We start from the raw sequence: 18,556 nt of genomic DNA on the forward strand, positions 1-18,556 counted from the left end.
TTTAAAGCTTAAAAAAATGGAATAAAAAATAAATAAACGAATAAAATTATTTATGAGAAGATTTCGTAGCACTCATTCATTATCCGTTGGTAACAAGGGTTTATTTAAGAGTGCTAAGCGTATATAATATGCTTCATATATATCCCTTACAATATTGGTTTTAATATACTGGTTGATGGAAAACCTTTGTATGTCCTACATGTGTGTGAGCTGTTCTTTTCAATTCTGTTTTTTCTTGGATGAATATTAATAAAAAAATAATATTAATTTGTAGTCATTTTGCTCAATATTCTTAAAATTGCAGCTGATATATAGAACTTAATTATACGTAAAAATTTCATGACGCCAATAATTAGTTAATGAAATCGAGACATTTTGTATCACCTTTAAAAAAATTCGACTTTATTATTCCAGCATTATCTATTTAAATTTTAATACAGTGAAGAGTGATTAATATAAATTTATCTTTTATCTTTTCTTGAACTCGTGTAGAAGGAATATACATTAATAGAATGTAATATATGTACTATAAAATGACATCATTTTTTTATGAATATTATTTCAGTTAATCCGTTGTATATAAATTTAAATTTACTTCTCTATTTGTTCTACAAATAAAAATCAAAACCATGAAAAGTATCTTAAAAATTTTAAAGTCTTTAAAAATGCCAATTCTTCTGAGATCTTTCATTTTTTGAAAAATTATGTAAACAGTACTTTACTCCTCGATAAAAGCCACTTAGAGAAAAGGGCGAAAAAACGTAGAATAAAATAATTTTTGTTTTCCTAAAAGAAAAGTTTTAACAAAATTCTCTTGACTCATGAAGTTGCATAAAAGAAGTTGGTATTTCAGAATTTTTGTTTAATTTTTTAAGTGGTAATTTCAGGATATAAAAATGTTTAAATCTTTTTTGAGATATTTTATTACCTCCCTAAAGCAAATAAATAATGCATTCTAAAATTTAATCCAGTTAGTTTATGAGTTTCATACCATTTCGTGGTACTTTTATTCATTCGTTTTTTAAAAAAATTATATCAGTATATATTTCCCCAAAAACATTATTTCCATACTACAATTTTTATGAGATTAATATTAATTAGTATTCTTTATGTTTTAAGATCGTCACGATTATTTCATTAAACTAATTTTGCACTTTATCTGCATCTATGGAGTTAACAGCTTGTCTTTTTATCTACTATTGTTTAATTTTTACTAATCTAGTTTCTATTTAAAAAATTAATAGTATCCATATTTTTTATTGAAATTTAAATGTTTAAGTGTGTTAAATCTCTCAAATTTGTTTGCAATATAATATATTATTAAAAATTATTGTTTTATTTTACGTAGTTAAAAGCGATAATTTCCAAAATATTAACTAAGAAATGTTTATATTTGTATGTTTTTTCCTTATTAAACTGATGTAACAGTATTTTTATAATTGTTTCGTATGCATTTTGAAGATTTTAAATTTTACTTATAACTTACTACTATTTTACTAAACTTACAATTATAACTTTACTTATAATATGTGATAAATGGAGATAAAGACACAAAGTTATATGTATGTAAGTTTCAGCGAAATAGACAATCTATAAATGCGAGTGTCGAAAGTGACTAATAAATTCGTAGGTGTTATGCTACCCAGGACGGTGACCAATTACAGGGCGTATATTTGATTAATTATCCCTCTCTTTATTTCATAATGAAATAAAAAGCTTCAAATCCCTTTAGAGGTTAATTTTTACAATTCCATTGTATTTTATTTTTCTATCTTTTTTCAACTATTGGGTATTTATTTTTTATTTTTGTGAACTTTCTCCTCCCTTTTAATTATTTATTTCTTCTCATACGAAATGATAAAATATGTTTTGTGACAAAATAACGTGGTATTATAAAAATTGTTTTTTATTAACGTATAGAATATATCATAGGTATAGGTTTTTTTTTGTGTATATAGTTTCTCTTCAAACATTTTTCAAGTACATGAAAATTATAGATTTTATCCACAGGGGATGTGGATATGAATATATATATATTAGTAGAGAAAGATTTACATTTGCTCGATAAAAAGGATATTTGTTATTAATTCATAAAACTAATGCCTAATCATACTTTACTATAATTAAGAAGCAGTAAAAGAAATTTAAACGTTTATTTTATACATATAGATATTATTGAACGTTTTAGCTAAGATTTTCCTTTTTACATGAATTATTATCTTTCTGATATACCTTTCTGATACATTAACTAAAAGAATGTAGTAATTCACCTAACAAACGTTTTAGATTAGAATTTGTCTTAACCGTATAAAACTGAATTATTTATGAATACTATAATTTTATTTCCTAACAAAGAGATGAGTTTTCGTGGAATAAAAAAGGTTAAAGAACTAAATAACTTATTATTAACTTAATATCAATTTTCAGCAGTTAAGGTGGTTGTGTGGTTTTACTTCTACTTCTTTTGAACTTAAAAGAATGTTAACTTAATACAGTTTTTTAGTATGTTGGGTCGTTGAATTCAAGTGTAAACTTTTATTAAAATGAAATATGTATTCTTAAAGTTGAATTTATTTTTTTATTGTGTTGCAGGGGAAGCTCAATTGCAGTATTTTAGAGTGTCTCCTAAAGATGTCAAAGTACACGAAGGAGAAGAAATTACGCTTCAATGTGAAGTCGCAAACTTGGCCGGTAGAGTACAATGGACGAAGGATGGATTCGCCCTCGGTAAGTTAGCCTTCTGTTATTATTATTATTATTATTATTTATTCTTGAAATTTAAAGATAGTTATAGGTAAATCTATACCGGTTGTAAGAATAGGATTGATTCTTTTTTAATAAGTTCGTTACTAATTTTTATTCGTATGAAAAATGTTCACAAACTTGAATAACGTTTTTCTATTCAAAGTTGCCGTTCAATAAATTTCCATTTTAAAGAGTATATTTTTGACATCTCTCAGCCAACTGTAAAACTTATTTTTAAAAAAACTTTACAAAGTATTGCCTAACCCAAGTTATCTAAGTTTAATAGCTTTTCGTCATCACAACTAAAAGAATTTCTTTACCTTACTTAGAAAGTAAAACTTTCAAGATGTGCAGACGGGTTCGAACGAGTGTGTGGAATTAAAAAAAAAATTAATCTTGTGTACGAGTGTATATATATTTATTTATCGGTCTAATTTTCGTGAAGTGAGATAAAAATAAAAATATAATTTTTAGTCATTTTTACCATATATATTTTCAGAGAATCTTACTCCCATTAACAAAACATGTTTACTAATAACAGTAGAAAACAATGATTCGTTTGCGTGCTATCCAAATAACTACAGTGTTATTCAGCTACAGTTAGAATTGTTTTAATTTTTTTTTTAGGCAATTAAATGTTATTTTAAATATTTTGTTACCATGATGAAATCATCAAATTATACATTTCTATGCGCAAATATTTTTACATAAAAAGAAGCCTCAAATTTTATATTGCTTACGAAATGAACTGATAAAATGAATTTAATGCAACAAGTCTGAAAATGAAATGTTAAAATATTTAGCTAGGTTGGAAAGGATTTTATTAAAATTTCATTTAGAATAAACACGGTTGAGTTTCTCTTCATGAAGATACGTAAATAGACAGATGTCGATCTGTTAGTAAACGACGAAAACAAGAAAGTTTGAGCTTTATGCTCTCATTCTGTCTCCCCCTTCTGCTTTATGCCCGTTACATTCTAAAACTTCAACAAAATACTTAATTTATGTTATAACGAACAGAAATTCAAGTTGATGTTAACCCAAATTTGCTTAACTTTATGTATGTTAACTTCTCTGTTTAATTTGTAAATTAGTTGTGGCAATAACTTTATTTACAGTTTTGAACCATTTTACGTTAATAACTGATTAATTTGAGTACTTTACTTGTTATGAAAACGTTATTAATTTTTATACTGTTCTCTATCTGTCTCTCTCTGTGTATATATATATTACAATAAAAGTATAACAGGATATAAAAAAATGTTTTGAGATATATTATTTTGACGTTTGAAAAACAGGCGAAATCCATATCATTCGGAACCATATGAAAAAAATTAGCGGAATGATATAAAGCGAAAATGGTTTCTATTTTATTTATTGAATTATATCCTTAAGAGTTTTGCAGGTACGAAAAACGATATGAAACGATATTAAGATATGCACATATACATTGAGAACAGAATGTCCAATTTTTTTAGTGAGAGAAAGAAGAAAGAAGCATTAAAAAGTTACCTTATAAATTAGATCCAATATAATTAGAAATGCAGAATTAGGATATTGTAGAATTTTCCATTTACTTCGTTTAATTGTATTGTTTGGTTCTTGTTTTAATTCATCCATCAAATAATAATACTTTTATTGATAGTTACTTAAAATTCATATTATATTTGTCCTTAATTAAATTACAATGTTATATTCATTATTGTGAGTAGCAGTGAAATTTATTAGGGTGTTAATTTTGATAATCACTACATTATCAGCTCACTGCGTTCACCAAACAGAAGCCTTATTCCAATTGGAGATAGTAAACTGTTATGATCTTTATTGTATAAGATATATCCCAGTTTTATTACGGTAAAACTATCATAATGGGGGTAGGTTGCTGCCAGTTAGTTGTAACGCTGTGTTATATGACTAAGGTGTAATTTCTAAGACCTGTGCATTGTTTAACAAATTCTATTATATGAAACATCGAAACTTATATAAAGTCATGCTTAGGATACACGTAAATAAAGATTTTATTCCCTTACCTGTTAAAACTTATTGTTATTTCTTTTCGTGTTTTTTTTATTTATTCGTTTTTCTTAGTAAAATTTAATATTTTCTTACACCTGTTGTTCTTTCCGACACTGTACAAGATTATATAACGTTGAAAAATGAAATTCTCTCAAGTTGTGTGACATAAGAAAACTAGAAGTAAAATTTATTTCATTACATTTTTTCCATTCTTACCTTAACTTTTTAAAATAATGTCATAAATTATTAACCTGACGTGTATGCTCAAATAAAACATTAAATTTTGTAATTTCACTTTTCTTATAGGATTCGTTAATCCTTAAAAATGAATCTCCTTATATATTTTCACTTAGCTATATCTGAATTTTAGTAAATCATCTGCGTTGTTTTCTTGTTTACTTATAAAATTCTATGTTTTCTTTAAAATATATTTTATTTTCCGTACCGTAGATACAAGACAGGTGTTTATAAGTGTAGCATATTTCATCTGCAATACATTATAACTTGGCCTGAACACCATACTTCTTCAAAGATTAAATTATGTTTCCTGCTAAAAATTGCATTGTTATAATTAGGTTTTATGTATCATTGAACGGAATTATCAGAGTACTGTTCGTTATTACTGGCGACAAATAATTACAATAAAAATAATTTTTCAATTTAATTTCCCCTACTGTTACGTTATTCATTTTTTCAGGTGAAAACTGATAGCCAAGCAACATAACCTTTATATTTATTTTTTACCACAGGAACCCCCTTTAGTATTGATAATTAAATATATATATATATATATATATATATATATATATATATATATATATATATATATATATATATTTATATTTATATATATATAATTATTATTCTATAAATTTTATTTCTTAGATCCTGGTAGATTTTAGAGCGAAATTGGACTGACTGTATTTTCATACAGTGATGAATGAAGACAACGCCTTGTCGTTGTTGAATAATGGTTTAATGAATTGTCGTCTTGACAGTTAATGTAATGAATTGTAACATAACGTATAACTTGACATATAAAAATAAAAAAAATATAAAATAAAATAAAACATTAAAGCTAACGTTCATTCGAACAAAGAATGGAGTCCATCCGGACTAAGAGTATGATGTGACCGCTTAGAATCAGATTCGAGCACCGAATGCTAGTAACTATGAGTAATACTGATTGTCCATTTGGACGAAATGAAAAATGCGACCGCACTGTGCGGGATTCTAACGTAGAATGCTAGTACCAGCTTTAATTCAGGTGAGCGCTAGCACCCACTAGATCGCAGCACCGGACGGCTTGACGTGGAAAGGAACAGATCCATCTTTCCTTATAACATTTGGATCGTATCTTAAGAAATATTCCGTTATAATTCACTTATGGTTATTTAAGGTATATCAGTATTACAACATATTTAAGTAAACTATTTCATAAGAATTACGTAACTCTTAGTTCCTAGTTATACAATTATCAATGTTAATAGCAATATTGTTAGAAACATGATAAAATACAGAATGGTGTACTTTGCGTCTCGATTCTCAATGATGAGATGTCTTAATAAAAACGTATCGAAAACTCGTGAGGGTGATTTTTAATTATTAATGTAAATAAATTAATAAAGTTCTGCAATATAATAAACAAAAAATTGTACAGTAATAAGTCTTTGTCATAAATATAAACAATAATATTAAGATGATATAAGCTGGCGCCGAATATAAACGGTAATAAAGGTAATAACTGGAAATTATGAATTATATATATATATATATATATATATATATATATATATATATATTAGTGGATATCATGAACTATAAAATAGATTAATTAATTCCCTTATAAGTTTTTTCGTGACAAAATTAGTGTATTGTTTAAATGTTTAATTAAATACATTGTACCAAGTAATATTACATACATTGAATTGTGCACCTGAAGAAGTGTGCGCAATATGTGTCTTAAAATAAGGCATTAATTGCTATGCTAATAGTATAGTAATGGTATCCAATGGTATATACTAGCGTCTCCGTTGCGGTTTCGTTCCCGCTATATGGTTACTTCCGTTTCCCGTCGCGGTCAGGGATCACTTTGATCTCCCTTCCCGTCTAGTTATGGGGCTCTGCCCCCTGGACCCCTTGTTTTCATTAAAACCGTGCGTGTGAGAATAATAATGATAAATAAATATTAAAGTCTATTCAATTTATAAATACTATCAGTTATTTTTATTTCTTCAGGCAGCAGTTTGGTCAGTAGGAGACCCACTAATTGATTTTTAAATTTCCCTTTGCGGCTTCGCCCGTAAAATCCATAATCAGAATTATAAACATAAATTACCATCACATGCTACCAAATCTCTGGAAGATTGATTCTGTAACCTAATCATAAACGGTAAAAATGTAAAAAATAAATTTTGGTTTTTACCCCTTAAAATATTAATATTCAAGAAAACCGGAAATAGTTTTTTAATATTTATCTGAAAAGTACGTGCAAGCCCAAATCTACTGAATATATCGTTTACTACAGTCGGAAACGGGGAAAGTTTGCAATACATTTTGTTTTACCTTTCTTCGCCTCTTTCAAGGTCGAATTTCAAAAAATCTAGAAATTGGTTTTTAGATATTCACATAAAGATTATACACACCAGAATTCAAGTTGATATTTTCATTTATTATCAAGAAATTCAAAGCGTAGTAAATTTCATTGTTATTCCATTTTGACCGTTAAACAATTTCAAAAATCCTATCTTAGTGTGCACTTAACACCGTAAGAAGAACAAGTATACAAATTTTCATCAATTTATCTTCACTAGTGCTTGCTGGGCGTTGATTATAAATGATTCACGACGTGTAATTTTATATATGTATATATATATATATACATACACACACACGCACAAAAACTCCCTTTCGTAAAATATGGAAATGAGAAGAATTTGAAGTTTCTTTGTGTAATTTTATACAGACTTCCCTTTCGTAAAAAAAAAAAAAAATGGAAATGAGAAGAATTTGAAGTTTCTTTGAAGCAATGGGTCAATAAAATGAAGCATATATAATGCGAAGGCTACCAAGATTGAAACCATTATTTTTTCTTCTCCCAAAGTACTGATATTTAACTATTTCTTTCTCAGATTTCCTTAAATTTTTAATCCTTATTATTAAATTAAAAGTACAAATTATTTAAGTTTCATAGATGAACTATCTATTCTTTGCAAGTGATAGAACTAATATTTTTAATTCTTCGTTAAGAGATTTTTCGTTTTAATTGTTTGAAATATTTTTCTCTCACTTACGATATTTATTTGAGTAGTACAAAAATCGTTTTTTAAATATTTTTGGCTTCTCCACAGAATTTTATGAAAGGAATTTTAGAATTACTAGCGTAGTTTCATTTTTATACGAAAATGTTGTATTTTACGCTGACATAGAGAATATGATTTTTTTTCCTTTTTTAGTTTATATTATAAATATGATATGAGTATTTATAATTTATCTTTTCAAGAAATTCATAAATTTGTTTCTAATACTTTTTATTTTTCTTTTATTAATGTTATACTTTTTTAAATTTAACAAAGTTATATTTCCGCTGTATAATAAATATGATCAAAATTAGTGTTTACTACATAGAACATAAATTATATGTCGCCTTTCATCCTTGTGATGTAGTACGGGAGGGTTTGCTAATGAACTTAGCGCGGCGACTTATTACAATTCTATGTTGTTGTTGTTAGTGTTGTTCTTGTGTGGTAATGTCGGTGATTGTAATAGTGTACAGTTCTCCCCTGGTCCTGGCGTGAGCAGTCATCTTGAAAATTGAAAGTGCACAACCGTGAATCACTACCTCACTACGTCTCTCTTTTACCCACAATGCATTAACGTTTACTAAGCTCGTATAAAATGATCCTGCTATCATCCATTAACTAGATGACATAATATAATAGTAACAAACAGTTTTGTACAATAAAGGGAAAATTACTATTGTTATTACTATTTTAAAATTCAGAGAAGGGATTTAAAAAAAATTAAATAAATAAATAACGAAAATCATCCTTAAGCATCTGCTCATCCAGCTTCTTTATTAAGTTACTCGATGTTATTACTGACAGATACTATTTGATTCTGCAAGCATTGGGTTCAAATTCAACAAAATCTGTAAGTAGCTTTTATTAGATCAACATTTCTAGCTAATTGATGTACAGTGGTATTTATGTTTAGTAATAGTGCTGATTCATGTCTTTCTGTTTAAGGTGGAAAAAATATGATTTTTCCTAATGTTATAGATCTGTTGTAAATCATTAAAATCATTGTAATAGTTTTTTAACTTTTTATTTGGAAAGTAGTACGCAAATCTTTATATTTCCGCCAGTGTCTTATTCTGCGCCCTCCACTTGTGTGTCAGCGACTGGTTATTCGCCATTAGCCCGTAGGAGAAATTTTTGTTTTGTTTGGGTTTTCTCTAACGGTTATTTATGTGCACGTTTAAGGTAATCTCACCTTACTGAAAAGAAATAGGTTTAAAAACATATTTAAAGTTTACGTAAAATATGTACTCTAAGGACGCGTTGTTCTTACCATCATAATTTACTTTCCTTAACATATTTTATTGCCATAGAAACTTCAAAATCGGATCAAATTTTACTTCAGAATTCCAGTTATCATTCCTCAACCCCACCGCAGCATTTTCGTATGAAAAATTACATTTCTGCAAACATTCCTTCCGTACATTTTTAGTTTCTTTAAGAAAACCCAAAAACATCAATCTTTTATAAAGTAAAAATATTTTTTAACGTGAAAATACTAATTATCAAAGGAACGCATCCTGTTTATTTGAACCCATTCAGTTATTGTAAAGAATTAAATAAATGATTTGTTTATTCCTAACTAGGAATAAATAAGTAAATTTTCAAAAAACTGTAACTACAGTTTTTGAAATTTTACCAATTGTAGAAGTGCATTTAATTAAAATTTTATTTTTGATATCGTTTTTGTAACTTTTTCATGTAGATAATCTACTTATTCATTTAAATACTATTTACTAAAATAATTGTTAAATAATTTAATTCTTAATGAATTAGTTATTTTATCATCCTTTGCTTTTGAAAATTTTTATGAAAAGCGGTTCAGTGATTTTAAACAAATTGAGGTGAATGTGCATAAGCAAAACTCGTATTGTGGTCCATACTTCTAAAATCATTTAAAAATCTTATTTGATGTGATTTATTCCATCTTTATTCTGATAATGCATTTCCATTATGACATTAAAGTTATCATGTTAAAATTAACATGATCGATGAAATTATCATGTTGGAAAACTGCCTGCAAAACTAAATAAAACGGCTATTCTTAAAACTTGGTCTGAAGTATTAAATTTATCACGATTTGGTGTTAAATCTTCATTAATAACAGTTTAATATGCATAAGTATACTTATTAATGAACTATAGATGCAATCTTTTGAAATTATATTACTAATTTTAATCGTATGTTTATCATTAAAAATGAATTTTAATTAATTTCGGTTATTTTGATTAAAAACGAATTTTTTAAGCAGTTAATTTTCATTTGTTTAAAGCAAAAAATATAATGATTAAATTTGTGAATTCGTAAAATAATTTTCTATATAAATATCACTGCAAACATTGCAGACAAGTAACTTTTACTTTCCCGACAAGCATTAAAGCAGAGCTATATCTGTAGAAGGAAAAATAGTGTAATCGGTCCAATTTGGGCATGTGCGGTTTTCATCGGATCTTGCCGTTTTGACTCCTAAGGAATCCAAAGAAACAAAAAACCGTATGAAAATTTTCCGGATGTTCATGCAGTATGTACGTGTGTGTGTGTGTGTGTGTGTGTGTGTGTGTGTGTGTGTGTGTTCGGTTTCGCACTCTAAATCGCCTTATATCACCAGAATTACTGGACCGATTTTACAAAACTTGATCAGATCACTTCTGTATATTGACATTAATGCCAATATGCATTGATTCCATCAAATTTTCAACTTAAAAGGTCAAGGGGGTAAAGCTGTAAAGCTAGGTCATCCTCAGTATCTCAAGATTTCACCCAATTAAGGTCTTTTTTCTTTAGCCACATTTGTTAACAAATAAAAAATAATATTTGCAAAAAAATCTTTCAGCAAAATCGCTCTCCCACCCCAAAAAAATGCTCTAAATTAGTAGCTAAGTGGGTATATTGCGTCAGTAGTACCCCCTGTCACCACATGGAGCGCTGGTGTAGCACTGACCTATTTTAAATTAAGTTGTGTGTGTAAGCCGTGCATCAGAAAGCCGTGTGACGGGATAGTCCTACAACTGTGTTGTCAGATATTTTTAATGTAATTACAGGTATAACATTTTAATGCTTTATTATTTTTGTATTAAACTTTTTAGATCGTAATTTATAATATACGCTATTAGGTGTTGTGCATGATTTTTTATTGATGTGAAGTTTATTAATAGAACTATATTTTTGAAGCTTAGTATATCGTATGGAATACTATGACTCAAATGTGTAAATGTAAATGGCTATGAACGGATACTTGCGTAAAATTATTACTAATAACGTAGTATATTGCAGTTATAAGAATAAAATGTATTCAAAGTCGTATTTATTTGATTCTAATTATTAATATGACATTAGTTGGGTTGTTGTTTAGCGAATTATGTCAGAATTGATCTAATTTACAATAATCAGTTGGAATTATTGCTTAAAGGAATACTAATTAACTAAGCGTCTGATTAGGTTAGTTCATTGTCCGTGTCTAGTCGTAGCCAATTATAACAACGGTAAATTCAGATGGCTTAAGCTGGGATAATATATTGAGAGATATTGTATTACTCTAGATTAATAGCAGAATATACCAGTCATGTAATAAACTGACAGAATCAAGCATGCGTGTGTTGTACACTTGGATATCGGTGTCTCACATTCTGTAGACATACGGTACTCGTACGTATTGAGCAAACTATCCGCTGTATAGTGAGATATTCTGATATAGTATTACATTTATTTGTATTCTGTCGTTTATTCAGGTTAGTTTTCTTGATTTATGGTATTTTTTACTCTGTAGTATTGATGATGTAAATTATATCTCGTGTTTGAATGGGGGTACGTGCTTGCGTGTGCCTGCATGTCATAAAATTCTTTAAAATTTGAATTTGATCATATTTCTTCTCTTAAATATTTTCGCTTTTGCCTTAATAGATAGTTTTATTTTCGAAATAAAAAATTGAAAAATTTTTAATCACTGAATTAATTTTTTATAGAAAAACTTAAAAATGCAATTTTTATTCCTTAATTACAGATAAGCCGGGAAAGTCTTTCTGCTAGTCGTTAACCAATATACGTGATGTATTATTTGATTTTCTTATTTTAAATTATAAAAATCTATCTTTAATATCATAGAGAATCAAATCAATCATAGAGAAAAAATGTTGAACTACAGAAAGAAGAAAATCATAAATTAAGGTCAAACGTTATACTGAGTCGTAGTTGTACTTTATACGGTAGTCATGTATTAAAGCCATTATTTGTCAGAAAAGTAATCAAACGTATTTTTATATAATTTATTCTATAATTTTAAATGTCTTTATAGAATCATTCATCATTCTACATTCTTTATAATAATTTGTTTTATTACTAATATTGTTATAACCTGAATCTGTCAATTATTTACTGGAATATATTAATAATTTACGTAGCAACTACATAAATAGTTTCCTAACAAGTTAATTAAAATTTATTATAATGTTAATCAGAAAAGAAAAACTTCGCACAATTCATTGATACTTTCTCTTATTTCCTCGTATATATAAACGGTAATGAATTTAAGATTATCTCGAGTAACATTTTACATCTCTTTCAATGCTGTCTGTATTAATTTTTTTTTGTGGGAGGAATTCTTGTCACAACTCTTATTTTTATGTTAGTACGGTCTTTTAGAGTTTTTCTCATTCTGCCTTTTCTTTTGCATAATATTTTTTGTGTAAGGCATTATTTATTCATTTTAGGTATGAGCTAAAAAAGATCATTCAGTTTAATGCAAAGTTGTTAATAATATATCTTGTATTTCGCTTAAATTTATTTTATTTTATAGATATAATTAAGATTAAGATAAGTAATAGATTCACTAAATTTGTACGTATAATTCTTCATATAAATATTGTATCGCTATACCGGTGTTATTCAGTACCTGCATCCTACAATTGAATACATCTTAATACTAATGATTGAAATGAACTTCATTTCAATTGAAATCTGTGTTTTTGTGTTCTATTTCATATTATATATAACGCAATGTTTTATATATAATCTGTCTACTTGCAGTTGTAAGAAGACTGTGTATATTATTTTGTATGCCATATATATATATATATATATATATATATATATGCAAAATCATAAATCATAAATCCTTCATTTTAGGTGTTGGGATATATTTCATTTTGTAATCCAGTTGCGCTATTAAAATTACATTGATTAAATTTAAAGAAACTGAACTTTTTTGTTTTCTTAATAATTTTATTATTATTATTTTAAACCTGATATAATCATTAAATTTCTCTTAAAGTAAAACAAACTTCATTCTAAAGTGTTATAAAATGTGCTTCTCAAATATTCTTTTGAATGTTTCTAAGATTTAAGAAAAATTTACAAAAAGAGCATTCAAATGCATTCCAATATCCATCAGAGATTGAAATGTAGAAAATCATGTGGTAAGAAGGATGGGAGAATTTACGAGAATTTCTTTGAAGAAGGAAGTTTGATTAATAATAACTCGAATAAAATATATACGTTTTGATTGTTTACTGAAGAAAGGATATAAAAAATAAATAAATAAAAATATAAGGTTCAAGCTTGTGGACAATTTAAAAAAAGAAAATTTTGCTAATTAAGAAAATAATTACAAGATGGAATATTATTGAAGATTAGTTAAACCTGCATAAAATAAAATCCAGCAAGGAAAAGTTATAATACAGAAAGAATGATGTTGATATGTATTTGTATTTTTTTTTTCAAATCATGATTGTTAATTATGGTCTTTGTTAATTGCATATCCAAATTTTACCGTGTTTTGTTATTTTTCAACAGAAAAAAGTTAAATTTCACTATTATTTTTTTTTACGGTAAAACCCGCACGAGTTAATTAAAAATTATATATCTTCCATCAGTCCGTAAAATAATTGATTCATTTTAAAAGCTTTATTAATGAAGTAAAACGATAATAATTTCAACGCCAACCGCCATGTCTAAAAACGTTTTTCAAAAGCTTTATTTTTATTAAGATTTGTAATCAATAAAACAAAAGTAGGGCGCAAAAAAAAGTTTTGGATAGATTACATTATAGTCGATCTGTAGTAAATTTTCAATATTATCTGTTGAGAATAAATTTAATATTTATTATAAAAGAAAAAGCAAAAAGGGAGTGAAGTACAATAATTTTTTTTTTGAGACTGGATATAGCTGTAGGGGCTTTTACAAATAAAATATTTTGTATTTATTTTCTTTTTCTTTCTAATCAAAACTCTGTATCAGCGACATCCACCGAATTTAGACTGTTAGATAATTGGGCTAAGTGATTGATACCTCACTAAATAAAAAATAAAAAAATAAATCTTTATAAAATCAATAGTGTTGCAATGAACAGTTATTTATTGTCAGCATTTTGTATTTATAATAACGTGTGATCTTTTTTCAGTTTGTCATTTTTCCTTGTTTGCTTAATATACAGTGTACTGACCGTTAACGAGGATTCGTACTTGGCTTCAACAAAGCTACATTCTGTATTAGACTTGATCGGCGAGTAATAAGCAAAATGGAGGATAAAGATAATTCCGAATATGTCAAGTCTTATTACGTTTGCGTTGAGAAGGAGAGACTGTCTCGAAGTCCACCTGTAAGGTGTCATTATCCTGCACACTGACCGGGTTCGGTACCTTGAACTCCACCTTGATCATCGTTTAATGTGGAAGTACCACGTGAAAGAGAAAAGGAAGCAACTTAACACCAAGTATAAGAAGTTTTATTGTTTGTTAGGTAGGAATTCGCACCTCACCTGTCGCGTTGTCCAGTAAACTTTTGATGTACAAAGCGATTCTAAAACCGGTTTGGACATGTGGCTTACTGATATGGGGCACGACATGCAAATGTAACGTTTAGATAATGCAATGTTTTCAGAAGAAGTTGGCGAGATCCATGGCAGAGGTACCGTGGTTCGCTCGGAATGAGGAAATTCACAACCCTATTGGGTTTTCTTATGTTCGTGACGAGATCAGGCGGTTCAGTTTAAGTTACAATCAGCGATTAAACAGTTATGTGAACTTCCTACCAGTTTATCTATCTCTTGGATAACAGTGAAGATGTACGACGACTTAAACGCCAACACTTGATGGATTTGAGATATCTGAGTGACACTTGAACAGGTTGTTTATCAAGTATATGATAAACATCTTTACTATATCTTAATGAGAAGCCTGGCGCCCTTCTATTTCTTTCTTGTTGTGCTACTATTTTGTTTATCTGTATCTAATGTTTTATACCGTAATGTAGAATCTTTATTTATTTATTTTTTTTCACTAGACTATTGTGATCTCTGTTAAGCAGGTTTAAATTTTTATGTACATGTAGTTTATCTATGTATGTTTATTTATGTATGTACTCTTTATTGAGAGTGTTCTCTGGAAACCCCTCTTCACGTGTTTTTTACAACACCGTTTATTTGTGGCTCCTTAATCGGAACCGATTGTAAATACACGATTTGTATGATAAACAAAAAAAATTTTCCATACCAGTTTTGAACTTTTTTTCAAAGGAATTCCAGTGATTCATTTTAATTATTTTTCATACATCCTTCTTGTTATTAATTTATCGAAATAGAATGATCTTTAGTTTAACTTTTCGTTGGCATAAATGTAATTATTTAGAATTTTTAAATTTATAAATTATTTTATGTGCACGTACAAAACACTATTCAATTTCTTATATGAATATTATTTCTTTGAAATTTTTTTCCATTCACGTATTTTATTTAATCGTTAAATTAACGATGAATTACACACAGAATTTTTACTTATGAAAATTTTTTTGTACCTCCATCATTTTTATTTTTCTAATTGTTGTATTTTTCCTGAAATTGTACGATTAAAAACAAGAAATTTGATTTCTTGAAAATGATTTGATTTCTTGATATGAGTTTTACGGATTAATATTGTACCTAAGTAAAACAATAAATACATACATGATAATAGTATTTTACATTATTTTCATTTAGCGCTAGGGATAATGAAATATAAGTTGTGAATTTAAGCTTTTTTTATTTGTTCATTATAACTGTCTTGTATGTATTTTTGTATTTTTTTTTATTGTATGTCTTGTTTATTTCACGTATGGACGTGAAATAAAGGTAATATACATATTACTTAATTTGTTAAGTTTCTATTTATGTGTATGTAATATTTTAAAGAAAAATTACACGATTATTGACCTGAGAACCTTTACCCATTTAAAAAAAATCAATAAAATTCTGTCAATACAGAAATTAGATATAAAAGTAAAAAAAATTAATATTTTTAAAATAAATATTGTTTTTTAAAACATCCTTGAAATTTGTATTTTCATTCGATCAAAAGAAAAATGTATTTTTTTATTTACTTAAAAAAAAAAAAATTACAGTTGGTAGTTAGATTTATATTGTTTTCATGAAATTTCAAAAATTTAAATTGTATCGTAATTTAACTGATCGATGTGTTTCTTTACCCACTGCTGTCATGATAAGCTGTTTTGAATTCGGAACAAAGTAGGAACAGCAAAACATTGTTTTTAGTATTAACAATTGAGTGAAATAATTGGTAGGTTAATTTGAAAAATGTAAATCGAAATCATTCATATAAAACAATTATCGCCATATTGGAAACGATTGAAGTAAAATACAATTTAAATAATATATATTCTATATTAAGCTTTTCAAACTGTTTTTGTACTTATACGTACAAACGTATTGAAGTATAGTTTTTATTCTATTGTTTAGTTTAACTGGGAATTTCAGTTTCACAAATATTTCTATTCTAATAGAAGTATGATATATTTGAACATTTTTCTATACCAACCTGAGTATTAGATTACATTCATAACAAAATTTTATAATTTAATTTTTCTTTTTCTTTTTATGTTATTAAAATATTATTGCCTATTTCATCCGCGTACGAAAAAGAAATTTAGTGACACAATTACGTTAGCTTGTGATTTATATTAGAATAAGTTAGTGGGGATTTTTAATTCCTTAAACTTATTATTTTATTTCATATAATTCAAATATTGTAGATTTTTCCTTTCTTATGTACCCATAAATTTTAACGTAGTTCTAATCGTACCTCCGAAAATTTTCAAATTAAACATAGGATCAATAATAAATTTTATTTTTGATTATTGTTTTTAATGTTATAATAAGATAGTACATGAAAATATAACTAATAATTAGATTTTAGGAAACTAAAAAAAGGATACCTCCAATTACATTCGGTGTAAAAACGTTACGTTGCTTAACTGAATAACAAAATTTCTTTCAAATGTCTAATCTGCATATGGTAAAAGTCAATTGTTGTACATCAATCCGACCTGCGGGCCGAGACATGGAGGCCCGTTACAGTAAAGGACATTCCCTGGGCTGTGTAATACTTAACTGCAGGATCCGGCCCGGAGGAAAAGAAGAAAAGAACAATATCAGAGGAGAAATCAACTAAATGATAAGAATTTTTTGTAATTTATTAAAGATCGGGCATTTATTTCAGTGATTCCGTAGTTAACCTTAACGTAGATAAAATTAAACATAGATTAAACTAGAAAATCCAAAAATAATACGATTCTAAATCATAATTTTTAATTTATATTAAATAATCAGATGTTTCATCAAATCTATTACGTATACACTTGTAATAATGCTAATTAAATTACATATGCACATTTTTAAAAGTACATAAAATTTTATTTCACTAATAACTTCTGATTTTTTTCATTATTTTTTTTATTGATTGAATAATTAATTATTTTAAAAGTTTTTTTTTTTACAATCACGGGTTAATAATTAATTATTAATAAATCAATATATTTAGAGTAAAAAAATTAAAAAATAAATCTAAAAAAATGAGATGAAGTCTGATTCGAACCGATGTCCCTTCCCTTGTAAAATCCAAATATTTCATTAATTAAAATTTAATTTGGGTATAACTCTAGAACCAATGAAAATAAGTAGCACTTATGATATATCGTTGAAATACTCTCAATGAGGGCTTATAACTGCAGTCAAAGGAATAGTTAAAATCCAATTTTTTTGGATTATGGGCTTTTTTGGACACTTTCGGTTCAGTCTATTGCAATCAAAAGGGGAGGTGCACAACTAGATGGTACAACAGTCCTAAATCCAAAATTTCAACATCCTACAACTAATTATTTTTGAGTTATGCGAGATACATTTGTACATACATATATACGTACGTACAGACGTCATGTCGAAACTAGTCTAAATGAATATGTATGTTGACTTCATGTTATACCCAGAAATTGAGGGTTGACTCTGGTATACAGCTCTCAGCTGAAATTTGGATAACTCTTTAATATATGCTGATGAGAAGTTTTTATACAGGAAAGTGAAGACGAATTGCAGAAAGCGGTATTTATGTTAGAAAAATTTGGAAAGCAATATAATGTAAGGATGTCACCGATAAAAATTAAAACTACGGCCTATAAAGGGAAGTGTTCAGGATACGTAAAAGACGGTTTTACGCAGTGCATATGGTTGCACAGGG

General features: G+C 27.3%; 1 protein-coding gene across 1 annotated transcript in view; it reads left to right on the forward strand.

The window, feature by feature from the left end:
• The first annotated feature begins 2,604 nt into the window (after positions 1 to 2,604).
• The window catches only part of sns (nephrin adhesion molecule sticks and stones), a 207,092-nt gene continuing 191,140 nt past the window's right edge, over positions 2,605 to 18,556 (forward strand). Inside the window, exon 1 of the mRNA XM_075357955.1 lies at positions 2,605 to 2,727. The gene's annotated coding sequence lies outside the window, so the exon portion shown is untranslated. The remainder of the gene's footprint in view (positions 2,728 to 18,556) is intronic.

This window comes from Lycorma delicatula, chromosome 2 (genome assembly GCF_047948215.1).
Source record: "Lycorma delicatula isolate Av1 chromosome 2, ASM4794821v1, whole genome shotgun sequence".
NCBI classification, from domain to species: Eukaryota; Metazoa; Arthropoda; class Insecta; order Hemiptera; family Fulgoridae; genus Lycorma; species Lycorma delicatula.